The 25,592-nt window shown below is 44.5% G+C and overlaps 1 long non-coding RNA gene across 3 annotated transcripts; it reads right to left on the bottom strand.

The window, feature by feature from the left end:
- Positions 1-25,592, bottom strand: LOC139178674 (uncharacterized). Of its 3 annotated transcripts, none has more exons than XR_011563113.1 (4): positions 22,656-25,592; positions 20,682-20,794; positions 5,951-6,050; positions 1-4,333 (listed from the first exon to the last, which is right to left on the bottom strand). It is a non-coding gene; the product is annotated as an uncharacterized lncRNA (long non-coding RNA). The 3 variants fall into 3 exon arrangements; XR_011563112.1 differs by lacking the exon at positions 22,656-25,592 and adding an exon at positions 21,968-22,642; XR_011563111.1 differs by lacking the exon at positions 22,656-25,592 and having other exon boundaries at positions 20,682-21,609.

The raw sequence follows: 25,592 nt of genomic DNA, 5'->3' as shown, positions 1-25,592 counted from the left end.
AATATAAGAGTATATAATCACATTTATTTCCTTTAATAGGCCTTATAGGTAATTATTACAATATTTATTCATTTCTTAACTCTAAAACAGACAATTACATTCACATACTACTAGTATTAGACACTTATTTTTGCTAAATTATTTCAATGATGCTAACATCATAGAGTGCTAACAGAAGTAAAGCTAGACTGAGAGTCATCAGAGAATGACCAAATCCATTTCAACATATTCTCTTATAGGAAATGACTTGAGACTCATAAATGTAAATATTCAATAAGGTTAGACAGCCACTTTGTGCTGAACAGGGAAGTAATAAGAGTGAATCATTGAAACACCATTGAATACTATTTTTGTGTATGATGGTTGCCTCTCATTGTCTATATTAATACAAATGCACATGTAATATTAACCTACTCATTTCCCTATGACTTGGAAGATATCCTTTCTTAAAAATGTATTTGTTTGTTTATTTTTGGCTGTGCTTGGGCTCCTCTTGGTTGGCGTGTGTGGGCTTCTCACTGCAGTGGCTTCTCCTGTTCTGGAGCACTGACTCTAGGTGAGCTGGCTTCAATAGCTGTGGCTCACAGGTTCTAGAGTGCAGGCTCAGTAGTCGTGGCTCTCAGGCTTAGTTGCTCCATGGCACGTGGAATCTTCCTCCAACCAGGGATCAAACGTATGTCCCCTACATTGGTAGGCATATTCTTATCCACTGAGCCACGAGTCCAGAAGATATCTTCTTATCCTCACAATTTTATGGGATGATTGTCTTAAACCTTGGTCTTACAAACTCGTCATTGACATACTTTTATACACTATGCCAGCATATGATGTAAAAAGCTTTCAACTTATGAAAATCCTAGTCATGTTTTATTTTATTTAGCTATATATTTCACTTGCTTGATTACTGCTGCTTTCAGGATGAGGTAAGCAGTATTTAACAACACAGACTGTATCAGTTTAACAGTTATCTCAGAAAAGTAAACCGCAAGTGGTTCAATCACCATATCAAAATTATATCAATAAATTATATATACATATAAAATAAAGTTCAGGTGCCATGCTCTTAAAATTATTGTCTTATTTCAGATTCTACTGCTTCTCAGCAACAATCCATTATATGTCTAATTATTTATTTTCAAATTCAATGTCATTACAATTAAAATGTCCACAAGGAATATTTCCTCTGTTCAATACACTTCCCCAGATAAGTCTTCTGAGAAATAAACTGCTCTGAGTACTTAGGGATGCATCTGTAGAATTAACATCATCTCAGGAATTTAAGATCCCCATAATAACATTGCTTGAAGGGAATATTATGACATAAAATGGTCTGTAGTTATAATTGCTTATAATAATTCATTTACAAACATCAAAACCAATGTTATGTCAAATATATTTGCTATATTATATTTTTTATTACATTATATCTAGAAGTAGTCTAAGTTTTGCAATATGAAATTGAACAAGCTACACAAGAGTTTGGTTTGCATCATAATTGATTCTTTTTGAAAAGGAGTGAATGAAAAATACAGAAATGAGACAATTTAGGGAATGGAACTACTGTGAGATGAAAACGGAGCATGCTGATAAACACAGAAATAAGAAGAGGCAGGCTGCACACAGAATGGTCAAAGATCTCTCTGAGGATGTGACTTTTCAGTTACAGGCAAGTAGCCAGTTATGTAAAAATACTGAGGAAAATGAAAATACAACAAGTTAGAAGAGGAACTATTTTTAAAAGTGTATAAACTCTATGATTGTATCATGGCTCCCTCCAACTAGTAGCAACTCACAATTTGAAAGTTGATTAATCTCTGTAAACAGTTTTCCTACCCCTGAAAGTATTCATATGGGAATTAAATACACCACAGAGAAAATGATTTGGGCACATAACATAGTCACTGATATTTCAGTTCTGGTCTGGGTTCACCTGTACCCTATATTTTCATGATCATAGATCTTCTGGCTTCTAAGTGTGGATAAACTAAGCCAGATGAGAGTTACTGATTTTGACTGGGAGATAGAGCTAAGACCAAGAATTTTCATACATAAAAACTCTTACCTCTGCTTGGTGAACCCATAATTACCTAATTAACAGTTTGATTTGGATTATTGGTACAACTAATTATAAGAGGATGAGATCGTTAGATAGCATCACCAACTCAGACATGAGTCTGAGCAAACTCTAGGAGATAGTGAAGGACAGAGGAGCCTGGCATGCTGTAGTCCATGGAGTCTCAAATAGCCAAATAGGACTTAGTGACTGAACAACAACAGCAACTAAATATATATAAAAAATCATCAAGGCACCTAAGAAGCATAAAGTAATACTACTTCTCCAATTTCCCTTCCGGTGTGATATGTGGGTTTTCTTCCACTTTTCATAATCATTAGCTCTGTGATAGTAGAGTTTGTCTCATTCATTTTAGAACACTTCAAACTGACTACATTAGTTATGTATTGTAGACATTCAGGGATATTCACACGTGATTTTTAAGCATCCTGATCTCCAGATCAGCTTCATAGAATGCATTACTGTGTCCATAACTAATCAAATCTCTATTTAAAAACTGTTCTAGTGGCAGCAGTCTCAGTTTTAAGGTGAGATAACAGCTACCTTTTGCTGACCCCTTACACGATCTTTTATACAGGTCCCAGGAGAGAGGTTCTAATTAGCATTTGGCCACCTCATGCGAAGAGTTGACTCATTGGAAAAGACTCTGATGCTGGGAGGGATTGAGGGCAGGAGGAGAAGGGGACGACAGAGGATGAGATGGCTGGATGGCATCAATGACTCGATGGACGTGAGTCTTAGTGAACTCCGGGAGTTGGTGATGGACAGGGAGGCCTGGAGTGAGGCGATTCATGGGGTCGCAAAGAGTCGGACACGGCTGAGCGACTGATCTGATCTGATCTGAAAAATGAGAAAACTGAAGTACTGACAGACTAAGAGGCTCTCCTTGGATCAGACATCTGCAAACTGGCCAGATGGAAATGCAAGCCAATTAACTGAACTCTAGGGGTACACTCAATAACTGTATATCACTACTGCCTCTTTGATAACTTTTTCAAATATTCTCTTTCTCTACATTTAAAATGCAGTTTGATGATCATCCAAAAAAGGGGGAAAGTTATCCTTTTGATAATTCAGTGCTTGATGAACAAGAAGAGCTTGACATGGCTATAGAGCCTGAAAAACAGAGTTCTTGGGCCATGACTATCTATGCCTCTCAAGGTTAGGTGATCCCATAGTCCTAGGGCCAGATGAATGAAGTAACTTCTTATAGAGAGCCACTTTATTACATAACTGTGCATCATCTTTTAAAGCAATTAAGCATATAGAATGTATAATTTAGAAATTTAAAATATCACTTTCATTAACTTTTCAGGAATTTTACACACACACACACACACACATGATACAGCAAAGGTATAATTATTTCTTCAATATAGTGAAAGACAGGCAAGCATGGCATGCTACAGTCCATGGGATGGCAAAGAGTAGGACACAACTTAGTGACTGCACTGGGAATAACAGTCATTCCCACTGCCACCATACTTTCAATTCCATTCAGATACATTTTAAAACACAACGTGAAAATCACTGGGTTTGTAGGGAAGACATAAAAGGCAAAACCTAAAGAGCAAAAGTTCTTGTAAGTCCCTATGGTAGCAAGATATTCTTATAAATTTTTATATCAACTATTAATATAAATACTAATATTTCCCAAGTATATAATTCCAGACAATAAAACACTGATAACAAATAGGTCCACAAGTAAGGTCTTAGTCTCTTCTTCAAAAAAGGGCTAAAAATTAAAGATGTGACTGAATTAATCTCTATTGCAAAGATTATAAAATTTGCAGACCTGCCTTCAGCAGCAACAAGAAAATGATGATAATTCCTCACTATTTATAATAGAATCTTGAACACTGCACACACTGAGAGCATCTCCCCAAGGAACTATCCAGATAATGATGAAACACATTATAATTAAAATTATAGAAACATCTCAGGAGTAAGGGAAGTTAAGGAGGGTTAATCAGAAGAATGTTTTCTGATAACTTTACATGACCAGTATCCTTAATGTCATGGGTATAACCTCTCCCATCTTCACATGGTATAATATCTGCCTCAGGAAAGCACCTTGTACCTCAGGAAAGCATTCTTGGTTTGCATTATACAATGTTGCTCAGTCACCTTCTTTTCTACTGTGCTTTAGTTCTAATAAGCATCATCTTTCAGGCCAAACACAGCAATACACCCCCTGTGCATCTCATGGCTGTTGAAGAGATCCCAGGTGCCTCCAAAGTACAGATCACATGGAAACATCTAGGGAGAATGAGTACAAGTAGAGGTCATTAGTGCAGAAGTTGATTGTAGTAGAACAATTTATCAGTGAACTTGGGCTCTTTTTGGAGTCAGTAGAGCATCAACTTCAATGTCAGTTAGATCGGAAATAAAATCTTCACTCTGCACCATAATTAACTGCCTGTCTTTGGAAAAGTAAGGATTCTCAGTTTCAAAGTTCATCTGTAGAAAAAGGAAAGTGCTGTCTCACAGTGAGGTATGCGGATCGCAGACAACATTGGGAAATTCTTAGCACAATGCCTGTCTCTGATGAAGCAGTCAAAAAATTGAGATGAGCTGTGAATTTTCACCTATTAACAGTTCACAAGATCTCTCCTCCTATTTGTGATTGTGATCAGTATTATCTCTGTGTTGAAGGGTAAAATGTTAAAAAAAAAAACAAAACTGTGTAAAATAATTCTGAGGTTCAGTTTCTCCACAAAATATGGATAGTAGGGGCTTCCCTGGTGGCTCAGACTGAAAAGAGTCTGCCTGTAATGCAGGAGACCCAGGTTTGATCCCTGAGTCCTAAAGATCCTCTGGAAAAAGGATGGCTATCCACTCCAGTATTCTTGGTGCTTCTCTGGTGGCTCAGACATTAAAGATAGCTAGCAGATTAAAGAATCTGAATGGAAACAAAGATTGTTCATAAACTCCCATTTGTACTACCCTCAATTTTGCTGGAAAATCATGGGCAGAATAATACTCAGGCAAAGTTTTCCTCTTCAGTGCCCAAGGATCCCAGACTCTTCCTTAGTTCCTTCTCACCTTTTATGGAGAAGCTACATAAGGCAAACTCATTGGCACCAGATTATTATAGCTTGCACTCCATCAAAAATGGAATTTAAAACAAGAAAGCATTGTGTGTGTGAGTGTGTGTGTGTGTGTGTGTGTGTGTGTGTGTGTGTGTGCGTGTTAAAGAGGGAGAGAGCAAGGAAGAGAGTCAAGGTTAAATACATTTTATACTAGAGATGCTGCTGTTAAGTCACTTCAGTCGTGTCTGACTCTGTGCGACCCCATGGATGGCAGCCCACCAGACTCCCCCATCCCTGGGATTTTCCAGGCAAGAGTACTGGAGTGGGTTGCCATTTCCTTCTCCAGGGCATGAAAGTGAAAAGTGAAAGTGAAGTCATTCAGTTGTGTCCGACTCTTAGCGACCCCATGGACTGCAGCCCACTAGGCTCTTCCATCCATGGGATTCTCCAGGCGAGAGCACTGGAGTGGGGTGCCATTGCCTTCTCCAATGCATGAAAGTGAAAAGTGAAAGTGAAGTCGCTCTGTTGTGCCCGACTCCTAGCGACCCCATGGACTGCAGCCTACCAGGCTCCTCCATCCATGGGATTTTCCAGGTAAGAGTACTAGAGTGGGGTGCCATTGCCTTCTCCGAATATATTCCTTATCATCCACCTAAATGACTCAATGAATTATAAAAGTAATAGTACCTAAAATAGTAAATATCCACACTTTTCTGGTCATTGGTATTTCCTTTTTCTTTCTTGTCATTTATGAATCATGGCTAGTTTTGGCACATGATGGCCCAAATAAGAAAGCAGAGTTTTGATGGTTATAAATAAATGTATAATACAGAAGTCTACATACCTTTGAAGGAAGAGCCATTTTAGAAAGAGCGTCAATGTCATGGCTCTTCTGCTGAATAATGCAGGCAGGATTTATATTATTTGTAGACTGATGCCATTTCCTTAAGAGATTATACATATAGGTGAGTACTAAGTAATTGCTTTGTTAGACAGTATTTTGCACTAAATGAGTTCTCTGGAGAAATAACAATTGGGTACAATGCAGACTTGCCATGGGGCACAACTGGTTTCTAGTGCTTTTCTTTTTTAGATTCCGTGTCCATATTTTCCTTCATACATTGGGAAGTCTACATCATAATACTGATGTCTGCCATCGATACACGTGCCATAGTCTGTTACCCGCAATATTTAATCCAATTTAACACAATTTCTTCCACACAATTATCATAACTTTGTGCCACAGCCTATTACCATCTCACTTTGGGTTATGGGTTGAAAAGTTTAAATATCCGTATATCAAAATCTTGACTCCCAGTACTTCTGAATATGACTGAATTTGTAGATATTGTTTTTAAAGAGGAAATTAAATTGTAATTGGTTCAAATAGTGCATCCTAATGCAAGATGTGGAGAAGGCAATGGCAACCCACTCCAGTACTCTTGCCTGGAAAATCCCATGGATGGGGGAGCCTGGTAGGCTGCAGTCCATGGGGTCACTAGGAGTCGGACACGACTGAGTGACTTCACTTTATGTTTTCACTTTCGTGCATTGGAGAAGGAACTGGCAACCCACTCCAGTGTTCTTGCCTGGAGAATCCCAGGGATAGGGGAGCCTAGTGAGCTGCAGTCTATGGGGTTGCACAGAGTTGGACACAACTGAAGCGACTTAGCAGCAGCAGTAGCAACGCAAGATGACTGGTATCTTTTTTAAGAAAGGAGATTAGAACATACACACAGGAAATATACACACAGGCAAGACTGTGAGAGACACAGGAGGTGATGGCTATCTATAAGCCAGACAGAAGCTTCAGAATGAAACCAACCCTACTAACATTTTGATCTTGAATTACTTACTATCCTCCAAGCTGGAAGGAAATCAGTCTCTTTTGTTTAAGCCACCCCAGTCTGTGGTACTTAGTTATAGCTGCTGCTGTTAAGTCACTTCAGTCGTGTCTGACTCTGTGTGACTACAGAGACGGCAGCCCATCAGGCTCCCCCGTCCCTGGGATTCTCCAGGCAAGAACACTGGAGTGGGTTGCCATTTCCTTCTCCAGTGTATGAAAGTGAAAAGTGAAAGTGAAGTCACTCAGTCATGTCCGACTCTAGCGACCTCATGGACTACAGCCTACCAGGCTCCTACGTCCATGGGATTTTCCAAGCAAAAGTACTGGAGTGGGATGCCATTGTCTTCTCCGTTAGTTACAGCAGCCCTCACAAACTAATATGTTCTGCCTTCAGTAGACAAAAAGACTGCTTTCATATTCAAAGGAAGTTTTGCTTCTTTGAAGAGTAGTATCATTTTTAATATATTTCAAACACTTATAGTATGTTCAAAATGTGCACAAAACATAAGTTTACAATTTATTGAATTTTTTCAAAGTAAAAATGCCTTTATGACCAAACTTCTAAACCAAGTAGAAGACCAACACTACATCAGACAAACTTCTCATCTTCTTTCTGAGTCAGTATTCCTCAAGTTAGATGAATCTTTATTTTTAGCACTCTACACAGTTTGTGTCTTTTTCTGAATTTTATACAAGTGGAATCAAACAGAACACATTCTTTAATGCAGAGTCTTCTGGTGAAAACTCTGTTGATATCTGAACATTATGTTGATGATTGTTTTAGCTTGTTTGGACTGCTATAGTAATCATAACATAGGCATTTATTTATCACTGTTCTGAAAGCTGGAAGTCTAAGACTGGATTGGGTTCGATGCCGGGAGCCACCACGGGAGATCTCACCCATGACAAAGGTCATGCGGAGAAGACCTGACAAGCAAAGGCGGATCAGGACTTGAGGGATTTCCTGGATCTGCTCGAGCATCTACCCTGATACCAAAATCTGTCTGTCTACTGTTTATTACATCATGCCTTTTACCAACTCTTCTGACATTAACAGGGGGCTATCCCCAACTATCTTTCTTTGAAGGAAATCAACTTAGAGCTCTAGTTAATAAGTCTCCTGGACATAATAAGAGTGTTTCAATTCAAACCCCTCAGATGGCTTTCTAACTTGCCTGACAGGTTTATCTGGACTCTTACAACTACGCATGTGATTGTTTACAGCCTCCCAACCACGAGAAGCACGGAAAGCTTAAGACATTCCAACAATATAGAGCCTTTCAGGGAGTTAAAATTATTAGAATAGAACTGGTGAAGGATTTAATTGTTGAGCCAATGCTTGCTGCCAAGTTTCCATATCCCTTACCCACTGTGTCCCTGGGAGTATATTAATTGATATAGTCAGTATATAGAGAAAATAAGTAGTAGTCTTGATGTTAGCAACCTTAGATCCTTGAGTTAATCAATTCTTTCCTTGTTATCCCCCACTGCACATTTGCCCTATAGGAATGCAACTTTATCTAGTGCTTTCGGGGAGTGGAGCCAAACTTTAGAAAAATCACCTTTAGAGAAAATAAGTTTTCTGGTTGATTAACCTTTATTAGAAGAAAAATGTTAACAGGTCTCCTGGCCAGAAGATGATGTAAATCACCTAAAGCCTTTGTATACGATAAGTTTGCAGAAAGAAAGCCTGGTCTCGATAAGGGTCAAGGACTGCTGACCCTGCATGACTCTGTATCTTCCATTATTCTCTATGTACAACTGAGGGTATAAAAGCTCCTTTTAAAAATAAAGTTATGGGCCTTGCTCACCGAAGCTTGGTCTCCCCGTGTCATTCATTCTTTCTTTTTTTCTTTTTCGTTCTCTCTTTCTTCTTTTTTCAGGATGACTCCTTGGAGCACAGAGGCTCTCTGAGTTCACTTATCTGTGCGGGCTTCTAAGACTTAATCGGGAAGGTGCCTAGCATCTTCAGGGGAGGGGACGCCCTGAGTCTTCACCCCACCAAGAGGGCGCCTGTGGCCTCCATGAACAGAGCAAGTCCTGTGTCATGGACTTTATTGGCTTTCTGTGTAAACCAAGGAAGATCAAGCCTCTTTTTCTCCCCTTTATACCTTTCCTCTTTCGCTGACACCATTCCTCCTGAGGGTATCCCTGGATCCTACCAGGGCTGGTCCCCGGTAGGTTATGATGAAAGCATTCTTCCTGGTTTGTAGATGGCTGTCTTTTTGCTGTGCCCACACATCACATGGGGCAAGGGAGTGCCCTGGGCTCTTTTATGAGGGCACTAATCCAGTTCATGGCCTTCCCTAGTAGCTCAGAAAGTAAAGAATATTCCTGCAATGCAGGAGTCCTGAGTTTGATCCTTGTGTAGGGAATGTTCCCTGGGTCAGGAAATGGCAACCCACTCCAGTATTCTTGCCTGGAGAACCACATGGACAGAGGAGCCTGGTGGGTTACAGTCCATGGGGTCACAGAGTCGGACATGACTAAGCATGAGCAGGAACTAATTCAGTTCATGAGGGCAAAGCCAAGCCTTCATGACCTAATGACTTCCCTAAAGCCCCTGCATTCTAAATAGCAATGGTTCTTTTATTACTGTAAGTGTAGAGATCAAGTTGACAACATTCATTGAATCATGGAAAAAGCAAAGGTGTTCCAAAAAAACATCTGCTTCTGGATTGTACTCCAACTATACCAAAAAATCTGGAACAAACAACCTCATTTAAAATGTATAAATCTGAACACCTGGCCAAAGAAAATATACAGATAGTAAATCAGCATATCAAAAATACTCAAAATCATATATCATAAGGAAATTACAAACTAAAACAACTGTGAAGCAGCACTGCACACCTATTAGATCAGTAAACTCAAAAAAAGCAGGGCGGGGCTTCTCTGGTGGCTCAGTGGTGAAGAATATGCCTGACAATGCAAGACAATCAAGTTCGATCCCTTACCCAGGAAGATCCCACATGCCACAGAGAAACTTAGCTGGATTTTTCCTCAGCTAAACAAGGCTCACCTGTGACCCTAACACTACATGTCTAGTACTTAGTAAAGAGCTTTGAAAAAGTATCCAGACAAAAATTATCACACAATTATACACAGGAGCTCTACTTCTAATAGCTAAAAACTTTCAAATATCAGGATGCCTTCGGTAGATGACCGTGTAAACAAATTGGGATACATCCGAAGTGAAGGGGAGCAAATGCTACCCCAAAATATACCCCTTCAGCATGAGAATTAGTTGGAATTAACTTTTTTTTTAAGAGGACACATTATCATCTCTGAAACCCAAGTTCAAGACGGCTCTTCTGAGTCACATTTACAAGAGAAATTTCATTTCAAAGGAATTCTCTGTATATATCAGATAGAAGGATAACAGTCTTGTGAAACTCTTTTTTTATCAATAGGGAAAGCTAAGATGTAAATCTGTACAACAACCATACCCTTCCTTTCCTTTGGTTTTATTTTTTAATATTTATTTGTTTTTGTTTTTGTTTTTTTTTTGGCTGAGCCAGGTTGACCTTCATTGAGGCAAGCCAGATATTTAGCTACAGCATGCAAACTCTTCATTGAGACATGGGAGATCTAGCTCTCGGATCAGGGATGGAACCTGGGCCTCCTTCTTAAGGAGTGTCCAGTGTTAGCCACTGGACCACCAGGAAGCCCCTGTGTGGTTTTTAGATGAAGACGGTATCTAAGGTGATATCTTGGGCCATTTCAGTCACTGACTCAGTTTCCTGAGTTTCTCCAAAGCATGTACAAGGTGCACATTATTAAACTGGTTTGCAAAACAAGGAAAGGTAGTTCATACTACAACACTGTATGCTTACAAATATGTAAATGGTAAATGGCATGTTATTTATGTTTAATTACTATGGGGGGAAAGAATGTAGTATTGGTACATGTTACAAAATGAATAAACATTAAAAACATCTTTAGTTAAAAAATCCACATAGAAAAGGCCACCCAGATCCCATATTCACCATGTCTGCTTTACATCCACCAAGTTTGTCCAAATGTCTGAAAATCTCAGTAACAGTCTAAAAAAATATTGGATGAGGATGGGAAAAAAGGCATTTTCATACAATTGGACAATTGCTGAAAGTGGAAGTGGGGCTGTGGATTACATTATAATGTAGAAACTATATGATTTCCTGATTTTGGAGATTATATGCTGGTTCTACAGGAGAATGCGCCCATTTTGGATAAAATGCATGGAGTATTTTAGATGATGTGGCAAATGTGAGAATTTTTTTACCATTATTAAGGGTTTCCTGCACATTTTAAGTTACTGAAAAGTAAATTATTTTTCAAAACAACCATGTCAACACCACAAAAGAAAATCAGATCAGACAGGCTTGAAACTTTTTTATAGAGGCCAAGACTTACCCAGACGAAGTTCAAGGGAAGTTGTGATGCTCATTGCCCTTGAAGGAGTCCACGTGGAATTTGCAAATAAAATTTCCCACATAACTTCACAAAAAGTTGTTAGAATACATTCAGTAAAGTTGAATAATTTGGGATCAACTTACAATCATATAAAATACTACAATTTACAATCTGAGTCAATATATGAAAATCACTTGTGTTTCTATACACTAATAACAATCAGAAACAAAAATTAAGAAAAAACTTAACCAAGGACATAAAAGACCAGTAGTTAGAAAACTAGAAAGCACTGATAAAGAAACCAAAGAAAACACAAATAAACAGAAAAATATTCCATGCTCATGTACTGGAAAAATGAGTTATTAAACTGTCCATTCCAACCAAAGCCATCAGCAAATGCACTGCACTCAAAATATAATATCCAATGGCATTTTTCATAGAAATAGAAATATTCCTAATAATATTCTGCAACAACTAAGGACCCTGAACAAAGGACTCTGAGAAAGAAGAATGAACCTGGAGGCATCTTCCTCTCTGACTTCAAACCACATCACGGAGCTGTAGTAACCACAACAGTGAGGAACTGGCACAAACACAGGCACAGGGACTCGAGGAAAGAATAGAGAGCCCAGGAATAAAGCCACATGTATGTGGACAGTTCATGAAAATCAAGCCAGGAACGTGCAAAGAGGAAAGGACAGTCCTTTCAAGAAACAGTGACAGGAAAACTGGCCACCTACACCAGAGAGCATCACTGGGCATCCTCTAGATCATCTAACAGAAATCTAACTAAACACTCGCTATTTGCACATGGAGCTCTTCCCCCCTCCAGCCCCCCGAGTTCTCTGAGATGGACCTCCGGTCAGCGCTCAGCTGGACACAGGAAACGTTTACTTCATCCTCATTTTTCCCTCTTGCAGCGCCTCCTTGCTGGTGGGCACTGAGGCAGTGCCTGGACGCAGCCCCATTATCCAGGAGCACAAGCCCTGATGGTGCTGAGGAGACAAAGCTCCCACCAGCTGGTCACCGAGCTGAGTCTGAAGGCAAACATCCTGTCCCCACACGTCAGAGAGGGGGTTGGCGCCCCAAGCAGGCCACCAGAGAAGAGCAGACAGCCCTGCGTTCACAGACCCCAGAGGGCTCACCGAGAACCAGCTTTGCTGTGAGCACTCAGACTGGAAACCCAAACTGAAATGGAGCCAAAAATCTCCATGACCCTGCTCAACACATGGCCAGGGAACAATTGATCAAAATTGATTAAAAACCATATGGAATGAAAGGACATAAACACAAACTTTGCAACTGACACATTTCAATTAAAAACTATAAACATTTTAGAAAACAACAAAAGATCTACATGACCTGAGTCTGGTGATGAGTTCTAAAACACAACAAAAAAGCCAATATACAAAATGTTTTAAATAAATTAATTAAAACACTGACTTTTAAAAATGTATACATTCACTCCCTTACTCAAGAAAACCACAGGACAAAGCGTTAGGGGAACCACTAACCAAAACCACCCGCCCGTCCTTGCCGGGCACCAGAGAAACCACCTGCAGGAGTCGTCTTACAACAGGAGGTCCTGGGTAAGAACAAGGAACTAACAAGCTACCACCAACCAGAATTCAGGAAAGGTCAGAGGAGATAGGAGACTCCAATCCGCAGGTCTTACCAACCTCCTAGGGTCCTCCTTGCAGAATCCACCTTGGATGAGTGATGCATCTGCCACCGGGAAGGACCCCAATTCAGAATGACTGGCCAGAGACAAACCAGAAACTAACCCAGTGCCCATAAAACCTGAGACTGTGAGCCACGTGGCAGAGCAGTTCTCTCAGCTTCCCTCACCCTCCTGCCCTCCACCCAGGCAGCCCTTCCCAATAAAACCTCTAGCTTTGATAGTACACATCTCCTCAGACAATTCATTTCCAAGTGTCAGACAAGAGCCTGCTCTCAGGCCGTGGAAGGGGTCCCCCCTTCCTGCATCAAAACTATAAACCAGGAGAAAATATCTTCCAAATGTGTATCTGTGCAGAGGGAAATGGCACCCACTCCATATTCTTGTCTGGGCAATCCCATGGACAGAGGAGCCTGACGGGCTGCAGTCCAACAGCAGGGCATTTCTGAAGAGAGGAAACAGTCCCAGGAAACTTGAGGCACTCACCAAAAGCCCCAAAGCTTTTGATGGCACAGCCAGAACTGTGGCTGAGCACCCCCAGCTCCCAGGCCTCTTGATACTGGCCTCTCTCACCAGATACAGGTGTGGCAAACTAGAATCTAAAACATGGCTGAGGGCTTCCCTGGTGGCTGAGTATTCAAGAATCTTCATGCCAATGCAGAAGACGCAGGTTGGATCCCTGTCCATGTCGTGGAGCAGCTAAGCCCACGCACCGCAACCACTGAGCCTGTGTTCTAGATCCTGGAAGCTGCAGCTACTGAGCCCATGAGCCCCAGAGCCTGTGTCCCACAACAACAGGAGCCACCAGTGAGAAGACCACACACCACTACCAGCATAGCCCCTGCTCGCCATAACTAGACAGAAGCCCACACAATGAAGTCCCACCACAGCCAAATATTAATAATTAAAATTTTTTTAAAATGCATATCTGATAAAGAATTTGTACTCAAGTTATACCAAGAAATCTAGAGCAAACAAACCCATAAATAATTGGTAAAGACTGAAACAGACACCTGACCACAGAGGGTACACTGACAGTAAACAACCATAAAAAACACCCGGCCACAGAGGGTACTCTGATAGTAAACAACCATAAGAAACACCTGGACACAGAGGGTACTCTGATAGTAAACAACCATAAAAAACACGGGGCCACAGAGGGTACTCTGATAGTAAACAACCATAAAAAACCTACTCAAGATCTTGGCGGGATGCGTGCACAGCCATCTTTGGAAGACAGTCTGACAGTTTTTTCCAAAGTTAAACAGACTCATCTTAGGATGCAACACTACACCTCTTGTATTTAGAAAACAGCTTTGAAAAACTGTTCAAACAAAAACTAGCATAAAATAATGCACAGTAGCTCTATTCTGGGTTAAAAATTGGTTAAAAACTGAAAGACATCAGAATGTTCCTCTGTAAATGAATTAATAAGCAAATTAGGGCACATGTACATCAAGGGGAGCAGAATATGCCACCCCAAGTTGTGTCTTTTGGACATCAGGATAATTCTGGACTGACATTTAAAAAACAGCAGATCCAGGAGAATGTTTGAAAATGCCCTTTTAGGAATTAAATTTATGTTTATTAGGGAAATCTCCACTTGTAAGGCTGTCTCCACCTGTGTACCAGAAATGGAAGGATAACTAAGTCTTGAGAGAAGGTAGTCCATGGAGATGGCCTGGATGTAAATCTGCATAATATCCAGACCCTTGTTTACTGTGTTTTGCCTCCAAACCTCCCAAATCGTTCCGTCCCCCACCCCCCACCCAATATCTTTCTTTTGTTCTTAGCTAAAGATAGCACATAAGTTACAGGCTTGGGCCATTTCAGGTTTTCCTAGGTACCTTACAAGCATATAGGGGGTATGCATGGTAATAAGCTTCTGTTTTCCTCCAGTTCATCTGCCTTTCATTGTGGGGGAAGGTCTCAATGAGGAAAAGAGAAATATAAAGGGAACATTATTTTTCCTCCAATACACATGAATAGTATTCAGAAATATAACGGAATGAACCGTCAAACCAAGCAAAAACCATGGATGAATCTTACATGTATATTGCTAAGTGGAAGAATCCAGTCTACACACTAATGACCCCATTTATATGACATTCTGAAAAAGGCAAAACAGACTTAGAAAAAGATTATGAGGTAGGAGGTTCAATATTCCATCTAATACATTACAGATAAGATGGTTGGATGGCATCACTGACTCCATGGACGTGAGTTTGAGTAAGCTCCGGGAGTTGGTGATGGACAGGGAAGCTTGGCAGGCTGCAGTCCATGGGGTCGCAAAGAGTCAGACACGACTGAGCGACTGAACTGACATTACAAATGAATATCTACCACTGTGCATTTGTGTAAACCCATAGATCTTTAGACCTCAATTGGTAAATCATAATCTATTCAAATTTAGGATATGAGAGTGTCACAGAATGGAACACAGAATGCAGCAGAGTCTAAATGACTCAGAAATGCATGGAAAAAACTCATTCTTTGTTGGTGGTAGGGCCGGCATAGGCTGAGGAAAGCTGAAGCACCAGTAGGTCCTGAGGATCTTAGCGCAAAGAAAGCCAGAACTGGGAAGATAAAGGGGTACAGCCCTTTCCACCCCGTTCCAGTCCTCCTGCTTCCCAGCCCGCTCTCTGGGCCTGGAGGAGGGTCCTCTCCGACTGGACGGGTGTGGACACATGGGCAGCGTCACTGCATGGTGACAGCCAGGCACACAGGGCCCCTGGGCCACATGCAGCCGCCCAGGGCTTCCAGGAGCCCATGTGCAAGCGCCAGGACAGACATCTGACACACAGACTCACCACCTAAAGTGGAAACACCTGGTTCCTGGGAATCTGGAACTTGGCTTTTTAAAGGCCCTTTCCTTGGCCCTTGCCCTTCTGGGCTGCTGTGTCTCCTCCTGACTCCTCCCCCTGAGACGTGTGGCTCACGGGAGCATCCCCAGGACCTGAGCTACTCAGCAGCTCCCACTGTGGTCCAGCTGCTCCACCGCCCGTTGTGAGCAGGGGAACTCGCCGTGGAAAGGCCCCCTGCGCCTCGGTCAGGAGACAGCTGCGCAGGGACGGTCAGGCCCACGCCGCCTTCTCCGCCTGCCCACGCTGCCGGGGCCGCATGGTTCATGGACTCTGTTCTCCTAGTAAGGGCCTCGGAGATCCCCTCGGTCCTTCTGAAGTGTTCTGGAACGCGAGTGCAGGAAGCTAGCACACACTTTCCGTACTCCGGTCCTACAATGTGGCTCAAGCCTTTCCCCTTCACGACCGCACTGGCAGTGTCTGGAGTCACTTGGCTCATTTTTCCGTTTAGTTGCTCTGATTAACTCCAAGGACCACATGCCTACATGCGTCTCTAACTGGAGCATGCACGGCCCCAGTTCCAGGCACGGGGGACGCAAAACAGAGTGTCTGTGATACAGCTTCCTGGGGCATCATGTTTATTCCCGGTGCTTTACAAGGACACCCATTCTGCCTGAACTAACCCCACAATGTCCCAAAGCCGAAACACCAATGGGTCCTGAGGAGACCCATCTCTTGTTAGCCTGAAGTGAACCCCACAATTCCCAAGGCCAAAACCTGAGCAGGTCCTGAGGAGACCAGACTCCCTGTCTTCCTGAACTGAACCCCACAACGTCCCAAAGCTGAAGCCCCAATGGGTCCTGAGGAGACCAGACTCCAGCAGCCACAGCCCGACAGGTGCTCAGGCAGAGCGGGAATTCCGCCTGGGGTGGGGTGGGTCAGGGAGGCGGGCTCCCCGCTCCCTGCCAGCCAATGGGAACTGCAGCTGAAGCCTCCCTCACTCGCGCAGGCGCAGCTAAGTGGAGACTCCGCCCCTCACGGCAGTTCTGCTAGGTCTATTAAACTATGGAAATTCAAACTGAAATATTGCCAATATCCAAAACTTCTCCAAAATAGTTAAGGAATAATGAACTTGAAACTGTATAGAATGAAATATAGTCACCAAATTCACTCAAGTTTATTAACAGACACTTAAATTTTGAAACTATCAAAATTGTGGACAAAAACAGAAAATCTACATGACCCTGGGTTTGGCCTGTATATCATGAGCTTTGAGTTTTAACACACGAGCTGTCAGTCCACAAAAGAAAAATATTGTGGACTTTATAGAAATAAAGATGTCTATTCTGAAAGATCTCATTCAGAAAATCAAAATACAAGCCACAAACTGGGAGAAAATATTTGCAAAATTCATATTTGATACAGGATTTGGACACAAAATAGACAAAGACCTCTTGAGCAACCCTATAAACAATAAGTAAAGATCTGAACAGACACCCAGCCAAAAAATTATACAGATAATACAAAACAGAAACAGGCTCAACATCATACGCCATTAGGGAATTACAAATTAAAGTCACAAGCTATCACACTACACATATTAGGCTGCTAAACTCTAACTATATGACAATACCAATTGCTGGAGGCTGAGGAGTAGCAGGAACGCTCCCTCACTGCTGGTGGGATGCATGCACAGCCACCTTGTAACACAGTTGGGCAGTTTTCTCTAAAGCTAAACACACCTCACCTTGGGATCCAACGATCGTACTTCCGGTATTTAGGAAACTGCTTTGAAAGATCCATGCCCAAACAAAAACAAAGATGAACTTAGGCACAGCAGCACTATCCATAATAGTTAAAAGCTTGAAGTAATCATAGTATCCTTCAATAGATGAATGCATAATCAAATTGGGGTATATCCATGTCAAAGCAAGTAGAACATGCCACCCCAAAATACGCCTCTCTGCTGTGAGGATTGCTTAAGCCCACTTCCATGAAAAAAGAAAGAAAAAAAAAAAGAGGACTCTCATAAACTAAGTAGCATTGCCGTTTTGTGATGGACATTTACAGCAGAGAAATCTCTGCATTTAAGGGCTGTCCCTGTTTGCACCAGAAATAAAAGGACAATTAAAACTCAAATAACTTATTAATGGAGAGGTCCCGACTTAAATCTATAAACAATCATACCCTTCTTTACTGTGTTTTGTGTAATTACCTTCCATAATGGGTTTCTCCCATTCCTCAGGGTTTTGTTTTTAGCTAAAGATGGCATTTAAAGTGATGACTTTGGACATTTCAGGGAGTGACTCCTGTTTCTTTGGTAGCTCCCCTCTATACAGAAGCTATTTGTTGTTTTAGTCACTAAGTCATGTTCGCCTCTCTGCAACCCCACGGACTGTAGCCCGCCAGGCTCCTCTGTCCATGGGATTCCCCAGGCAAGAATACTGGAATGGGTTGCCATTTCCTTCTCCAGGGGATCTTCCCAACTCAGGGGTCAAACCCAAGTCTCCTGTATTACAGGCAGATTCTTTACCACAAAGCCACCAGGGAAGCATAGGGGAGGTATGCTCCTGTTTTTCCTCCTGGTGATTTGTCTCTTATTATGGAAGGGCAGAGTGAAAACTGTTTTTCCTCCCAATCACATGCAATGGAGTATTACTCATCAGTAGGAAGGAATGAACCACCAAAGCTTGAAAAGCATGGTTAACTCTCATGTGCTATCACTCAGTGAAAGAATACAGTCTGGAGTATGACCTCATTTATGACATTCTAGGAAAAGCAGAGTTACATAGATGATAAGCAGATCATCTGCTGAAGGGGGCTGAAGTATTCCCTGTGATGCTTTAGGATGGATGCCTGTCACTATGTGTTTGTCTACACTCATCAATTTGTATAGCCCAAGGGATCAAACCATCTATTCAAGTATAGTTATTCAGGGTGTAGGAGAGTCGCAGCACAGAATACACAATGCAACAAAACCTAACCACATTAGAAATGCACTGAAAAGATCTCTCACTGTAGGAGATGGGCAAAATGTGTTGACTTTGGAAATGAACAAATCGATACACAAAAGGCTAAATGGGCTGCACGTAAACACTGGGCTTCCTTTTATAGAGACCTTTCCAGGTGCTGCTGCTGCCAAGTCACTGCAGCCGCGTCCAACTCCGTGCGACCCCATGGACTGCAGCCCACCCGGCTCTGCCGTCCCTGGGACTCTCCAGGCAAGAACACTGGAGTGGGTTCCCATTTCCTTCTCCAGTGCATGAAAGCAAAAAGTGAAAGTGAAGTCGCTCAGTCGTGTCCGACTCCTAGCGACCCCATGGACTGCAGCCCACCCAGCTCCGCCGTCCCTGGGACTCTCCAGGCAAGAGTACTGGAATGGGGTGCCATTGCCTTCTCCGTTCCAGAGTGCAGTAGCTAGCAATTCTGAGACCACTGTACACATAACCTGAAGAGGAGGAAAGAGCTGACAAATGCAAATGGTGGGGGCCAGGCTCCTCGCTGCAGGAGTGGGAAGTTCCAGATAAGCAAAGAATAAGAGGATGAAGCTGAGCCCCTGACCACCACTCCTTGTGGCTCTGAGTTGTGTCCAACAGGACCACCATCACCCGCACGTAGGTGCTATAACCCACCTGCCCCCTCCTGGCCTTTCCCCTTCCTCCCTGCAGTGATTCCAGTGACATTTCCAGCCTGCACCCCTCTCCCAGGCCAGGTGCATCTGTCCATCCACGGCCTCCCCATCTCATCCTGGGGACTAACAGGCCCCTCGAGGACTGTGATCCTGCTGCTCCCCAAGCCCAGGAGGCAGCCCCAACTTCTCCAGCTGCTGAGCCCAGACACCTGGTGTAACTGAGCAGGAGCCTATGGGGCCTTCCCAGAACAGACCCCATCCCATATCCTCTGCTGCAACTCCTCTCTGAAGTATGGAGATAATAGTATCTGAGGCACACTCAGGGAGTTGTTTTACAGCTGCTAAAAGCCCCACTGAGTGGAAGAAGTTAACTACTTGATGAGCATGAACACGTCACCCCCAGAGTGTCCAGTGCCTGAGGATTTGTGAGGTTAGCCGCCTGTTACCTCAGCAACCAGAGAACCGTGCACCAGTGAATCACATACTCTGTGATCCCCCACGCCCCGCCATCACATGGCCCGTAAAACTGCTTTCCTGAAGCCCTTCAGGGATTTCAGGGTTTAGAGCACGAGTTACCTGTCTCCACGTATTGGTGCCTTTACAGTTAATGCTGCCTCTCCTTTACCGCACCTGGTATCAGGAGACTGGCTTTACTGCACTCAGGTGTGTGGACTCAAGTTTGGTTCAGAAACACGGAGGCCTCCCAGGTTCCCAGTTCCTTGTGCCCCAGGGACTGTCAGCTCCTTCTCCAGGGCATATGGCCAACCCCCACATTAATTCCCCTCTACACCCTCAGCCTTGCTGCTGCTGCTGCTCCTAAGTTGCGTCAGTCGTGTCCGACTCTGTGCGACCCCGTAGACGGCAGCCCACCAGGCTCCCCCGTCCCAGGGATTCTCCAGGCAAGAACACTGGAGTGGGCTGCCATTTCCTTCTCCAATGCATGAAAGTGAAAAGTGAAAGTGAAGTCGCTCAGTCATGTCCGACTCCTAGCGACCCCATGGACTGCTGCCTTCCAGGCTCCTCCATCCATGGGATTTTCCAGACAAGAGTACTGGAGTGGGGTGCCATTGCCTTCTCTGGCCCTCGGCCTTGACCCAAGCCTAATCCCTCCATCAGGCCGTACAAAGCTCTCTGCCCTCACGGTGCATCTCACATCCCACCCAACATGGTCTTTTTGAAGCCTGAACAAGACCATGCCCCGCTCCTCCCTGTGATTCCCCTCACCTGAAGAAGCCAGGCCTTGATCCGTTCCAGGTGACTCCAGGATCCTCATTCTTTCCAGATCCCACCTGTGTGGCTGCTGTCTGTGCCCATCTATATAGGCCTGTGGTGATCTCCTAAAATGAGAATTATTTTATATACAGATAATGGGGTGAATGGTGGCCCCAAAAGATGGGTCCCCCCAGAACATGAGAACAGGGCCATATCTGGGAAAAGGGTCTTTGTAGATGTAGTTAAGGATCTCAAGGTAAGGTCATCTAGGGTTAGGGTGACCTTCAATCCAGCTGACAGAGTCCTTATAAGAGACGAAAGAGGACACAGATGAGAAGCCTCGTGAAGATGGAGGCAGAGATGGGAGGGAGGGGACCACAAGCCCCAGGACCCCTGGAGCCCCAAAGCTGGAGAAGGCAGGAAGGACCCTATCCTGGAGCCTCTGGAGGGACCTCAGCCCTGCACCACCTTGATCTCAGGTGTCTGGTCTCCAGGACAAGGGGAGGATGAACTCCTGTTGCTTTAAATCACCCAACATGTGGTCATCTGTTAGAGAAGCCACAGAGAACTCACACAGGCCCTGCTCTGTAGGATCCTAGAAGTGTGGGTCTCACTAAAGGCAGATGGAGGATGGATTATAGAACCCTTAGAGTCAGCATTGGGCCCTGAGAAATGCTAAAGCAGTGGCTGGACCCCAAAATGTTGAGGGATCAAGTCTGAACCCTGTTCCTAGGGGACTGCCTGCACACGCCTTCCCAGGTTCTTACACCTGTTCACGTGGTGTAGTAAGTGTCTAGTCCTGACTGAGGACATTTAACATCATTGTTCACATTGCTCATTAAGAACCCACCAGTTACACAGGTGAAAACCCAGTTAGGATGCTTGCTACACCAATGAGCAATTCTGAAGGTGGTCGGGGGTGGGGACTTACATGCAGACAACAGCCCTTCCACTCTCCCACCCCTCCTCCACACTCCTGACCCCCCCCCACCACTCCCACAAGGAGGCTCCTCAGCGGGAAGCTGGGGGACCACACAGAGGCATCTTGAAGTAAATGCTGCCTGATCCCTAGGCTAGCTGCTCCTGAACATTCTCCACCCATCCCTGTTAAAATACTCAAATATGTGCAAAAAATTTAGAGATGCCAAGGGAACATTTCAGGCAAAGATGGGCTCAATGAAGGATAGAAACGGTATGGACCTAACGGAAGCAGAAGATATTAAGAGGCAGCAGAATACACAGAACTATACAAAAAAGATCTTAATGACCCAGATAACCATGATGATTTGATCACTCACCTAGAGGCAGACATCCTAGAGTGTGAAGTCAACTGGGCCTTAGGAAGCATCGCTATGAACAAAGCTAGTGAAGGTGATGGAATTCCAGCTGAGCTATTTGAAATCCTGGAAGATGATGCTGTGAAAGTGCTGCACTCAATATGCCAGGTAATTTGGAAAACTCAGCAGTGGTCACAGGACTGGAAAAGGTCAGCTTTCCCGGCCTTGACCCCAGGCATGTGAACTGCGCCCGGGACGATGAGGAGCAGAACCTGGTGGCCTTGCAGTATTGTGGGCAGATCTTCTACCGAACCTGCCAGGTGGTCAGGCCGAGTTGTGAGCTGCTGGTCTGGTACGGGGCCAAGTATGGCCAGGACCTCAGCATCAAGCGGGACAGCAGCGGAAGAGCGAGCTCGCAGCCGGGAGAGGTGAGCACCACCCCTCTTCCAGAGCCCCACCCCATCCTGGGGAGCCTCCCTGGTCTGATTGCAAAGCTGAGTACAATCCAGTCCAAAGTCAGTCGAATAGCAATTAAAATGCCTCAGAATATGATTCATTTCCTATGACTATTAGGAAACATTTTTATATTAAAAAATGCTAGTTCTAATTTTCAATATTTTATGCAAAAAAATATGTAACATCACCTTCTGCTGAGAGGCTTAGAAGCAAAAAGCAAGTTTTCTGGCACTTACCAGCTCTCTCCCCTTACCTGTTTCTTCCTCATTTCCTCCCGTTTCTAAGCGACACATGTGCAGCGATTGCATTCAGTTACTGTTTCAGTTTGTTGTCATGTGAGTTCATGCTCTGTGCCAGACAGGGCTCCACGCACCGAAACAGACAGAACCACTGCCGTGGGGCAGCATGGGCTTCATACCAGACGGGGGCTGGTGCTGTGAGGAAAACAGTGCAGGAAAAGTGCCTCAGACCAGGGTGGGCAGAGGGTGCAGTGTGGCAGAGGATGGTGGGGCAGGGTCTCCAGAGATAACACCTGTGGGAAAGGATTCCAGGCAGGGGAGCAGCCAGTGCTGCAGTCCCAGGGCCGGGAAGAGAGGCCATGCCAGTGGTCGCAGGAGGAAGCACAGAGGGAGAGGAAGGAGGCTGGATGGGACACGGAAGCCTCAGGGCCCGTGTCCATGTGCAGGCCCCAGGGGTCTTCCTGGGTGACACAGAATAACCGTGAGGCTTTCAGCTGCAAGTGGCATGTTCTCTGTGCTAAGATGATGCTTTGGTTCATTTTGGGGAAGAGACAGCAGCGGGGAGTCCCCTCAGAGGTCAGCTCATTGCCAGACATGAGGGGAGAGTGGGCTGGCTGAAGATGCTCGGGAGTGAGGGTGTGGGGAGTCTGGCTGGAGATGTATTTTTAAACAGGGCTTCCTAGTGCATGTTAAATGGGCTAAGACTGAGTGAAATAAATGAGGTATGAATACTAGTGAGGCTTGAAAAAGGACGTGCTTTTACTTTCTGATTTATGGAAAACTGAGAGAGGAGCAATTTGTGAACCAATTGGGGCAGCAGGAGCCAGAGACCTGTAGTCAGTGGGACCTAGGCCGCTCAATCTTGCCCAGTCTGAAACTCACTTCCTACAGAGATCGACACAAAGGCTGCTCTTTGAACCAGGAGCCACAAAGTCAGCTTTACTCACACCTGCTCTAACCACCCCCTGTGCTGCCTCCCACATGCAGAGAGCTCCAGGCCAGGTGCCCCTAACTTAATAGACCCTTTCCCCTCCCAGGGAGCCGCTCAGGGGGATTCCCCCTAAGTCATCAAGTCTTATCTCTCGATGTCACATGGCCACTGTGACATGACTTTCCAGATACTTCCACGCAGGGAAAGGTCCCTACAGATCCACCTCTGCCTCTGATGCTGCTGGAAGGTCCCTAGTCTGGGTGATATGTTGAAAAGGCCCTTGACACAAGCTTCCTGGATTTCTGTAGATGTAGAGAATAAGAATGGATGGAGAAGTGGACTGTAAAGACACACTTGATGGGAGACAAATCGCACACCATCAACACTTAGATGATCAGTGGGGTGGCCTTACCGTGGCAAACCCGCCACCTGACCAAAAGCTTCCTCTTTCAGCAGAACCGAAGCCAAGATCCACCCGTGCCTCCTGCTCTCTGGCCTTCTCCAGTCAGAAGTTCCTCAGCCAACATGTCCAACGCAGTCACCCCTCTCAGACCCTCCTGAGGCCATCTACAGGAGACCACCTCCAACCAGAGGACCCCTGCCCAGGCAGTCAAAATCAGCAGCAGCAGTATTCCGATCCACACAGCCCGTGACAAACCTGAGGGTCGCGAGGCCAAGGACAGGCCCCAACCTTTGCTGAAAAGCATAAGGCTGAAGAGGACTTCAAGGGCCTCCTCCTACTCACCCAGAGGACAAGTGGGGGGGTCTGGGGTGCATGAGAGAATCACAGAGGAGCCCGGCACAAGCCAGAAACTGAATCCAGAGGACACAGGCAAATTAATCATGGGGGCAGGGGTCTCAGGGATTATAAAAGTCAAGTACGGAGAGTGTGGGCAAGGATCCAAGGATAGGTCAAGTCTCATCACACACCAGAGGACACACACAGGGGAGAAGCCCTATGTTTGCAGGGGGTGTGCACAAAGCTTCAGTCGGAAGTCCCATCTCAACAGACACCAGAGGACACACACAGGGGAGTAGCCCTGTGTTTGCAGGGAGTGTGAGTGAGTCATGACCAACAAACCACATCTTAGCCACAGGAGAATTACTGCAGCCACCCCATGCTTCAGCTCTAAGGGGGCCTCAGAGGAGGTCTGTGACCCGTTACAGTCCCCAAGAGTATGGGGAGAGACTCCCCAGGTGGTCTAGTGGCCAAGACTCCAATGCAGAGACCCATGTTCAATGCCTGATTGGGAAACTAGCTCCCACATGCTGCAACTAAGACACATCACAGCTGGATAAATAAACACATAAATAAATATTTTAAAGACAGAGTGTGATAAGCACAGAATTAATTGATTAGACAGACCTTCCACTTTCATGACAGGAGAGGAGGTAGATAAACAGCAGAGGGTTTCTTAAGTGTTCTGGAGATATTCACGCCAACTGCCTTCATGGTTTTTTGTACTCCTAATAAATTTTGTCTCCAAACAAATCTGAAGCCCAGACTATGTACTCATTTCCCCCTTATTACTGACAGCTGTGGGGTCCAGTGGTAGCTGAAGCCCTGGGAAGGCATAATTCTGGAGCCAACTCAGTTAGGTCACTGGACAGTCAGTTCCTGGGTCCAGGGAGAGGAATCTAGGGTTTAAGACAGACTCACCAGGGAAGAGAATTCCCCAGCCTCCTGGGAAGTGTGGCCTCTCCGCCTTATAGACTTTGGCTCTCCTTTGGCCTCTCCTGGTTGCCCTCTGTCTTCCTCTGACTTATGTAGCCTCAAAGCAAAGGCCTCATGCACATGAGTATGTGTGCGTGTGTGTACCTGGCTCAGCGTGGGCCATCTGGTCTTTGCCGCTCCCTCAGGGTCATCACAGCATCTGGACTCCAGATTCGACCACAGGGGTCCAGTTCTCAGCCTTGCCCTCAGCAGCTGTGTGACCTGGGACAAGATGCCCAGCCTGTCTGTGTCTCTATTCTCATCTGTGATACAGAGTGGGAGCACCAGCATCTTGGTCTGATGCAT

This window comes from Bos indicus, chromosome 22 (assembly GCF_029378745.1).
Source record: "Bos indicus isolate NIAB-ARS_2022 breed Sahiwal x Tharparkar chromosome 22, NIAB-ARS_B.indTharparkar_mat_pri_1.0, whole genome shotgun sequence".
NCBI classification, from domain to species: Eukaryota; Metazoa; Chordata; class Mammalia; order Artiodactyla; family Bovidae; genus Bos; species Bos indicus.
Note: the sequence above shows the minus strand (reverse complement) of the source record. Positions and strands in the feature narration are given on the sequence as shown.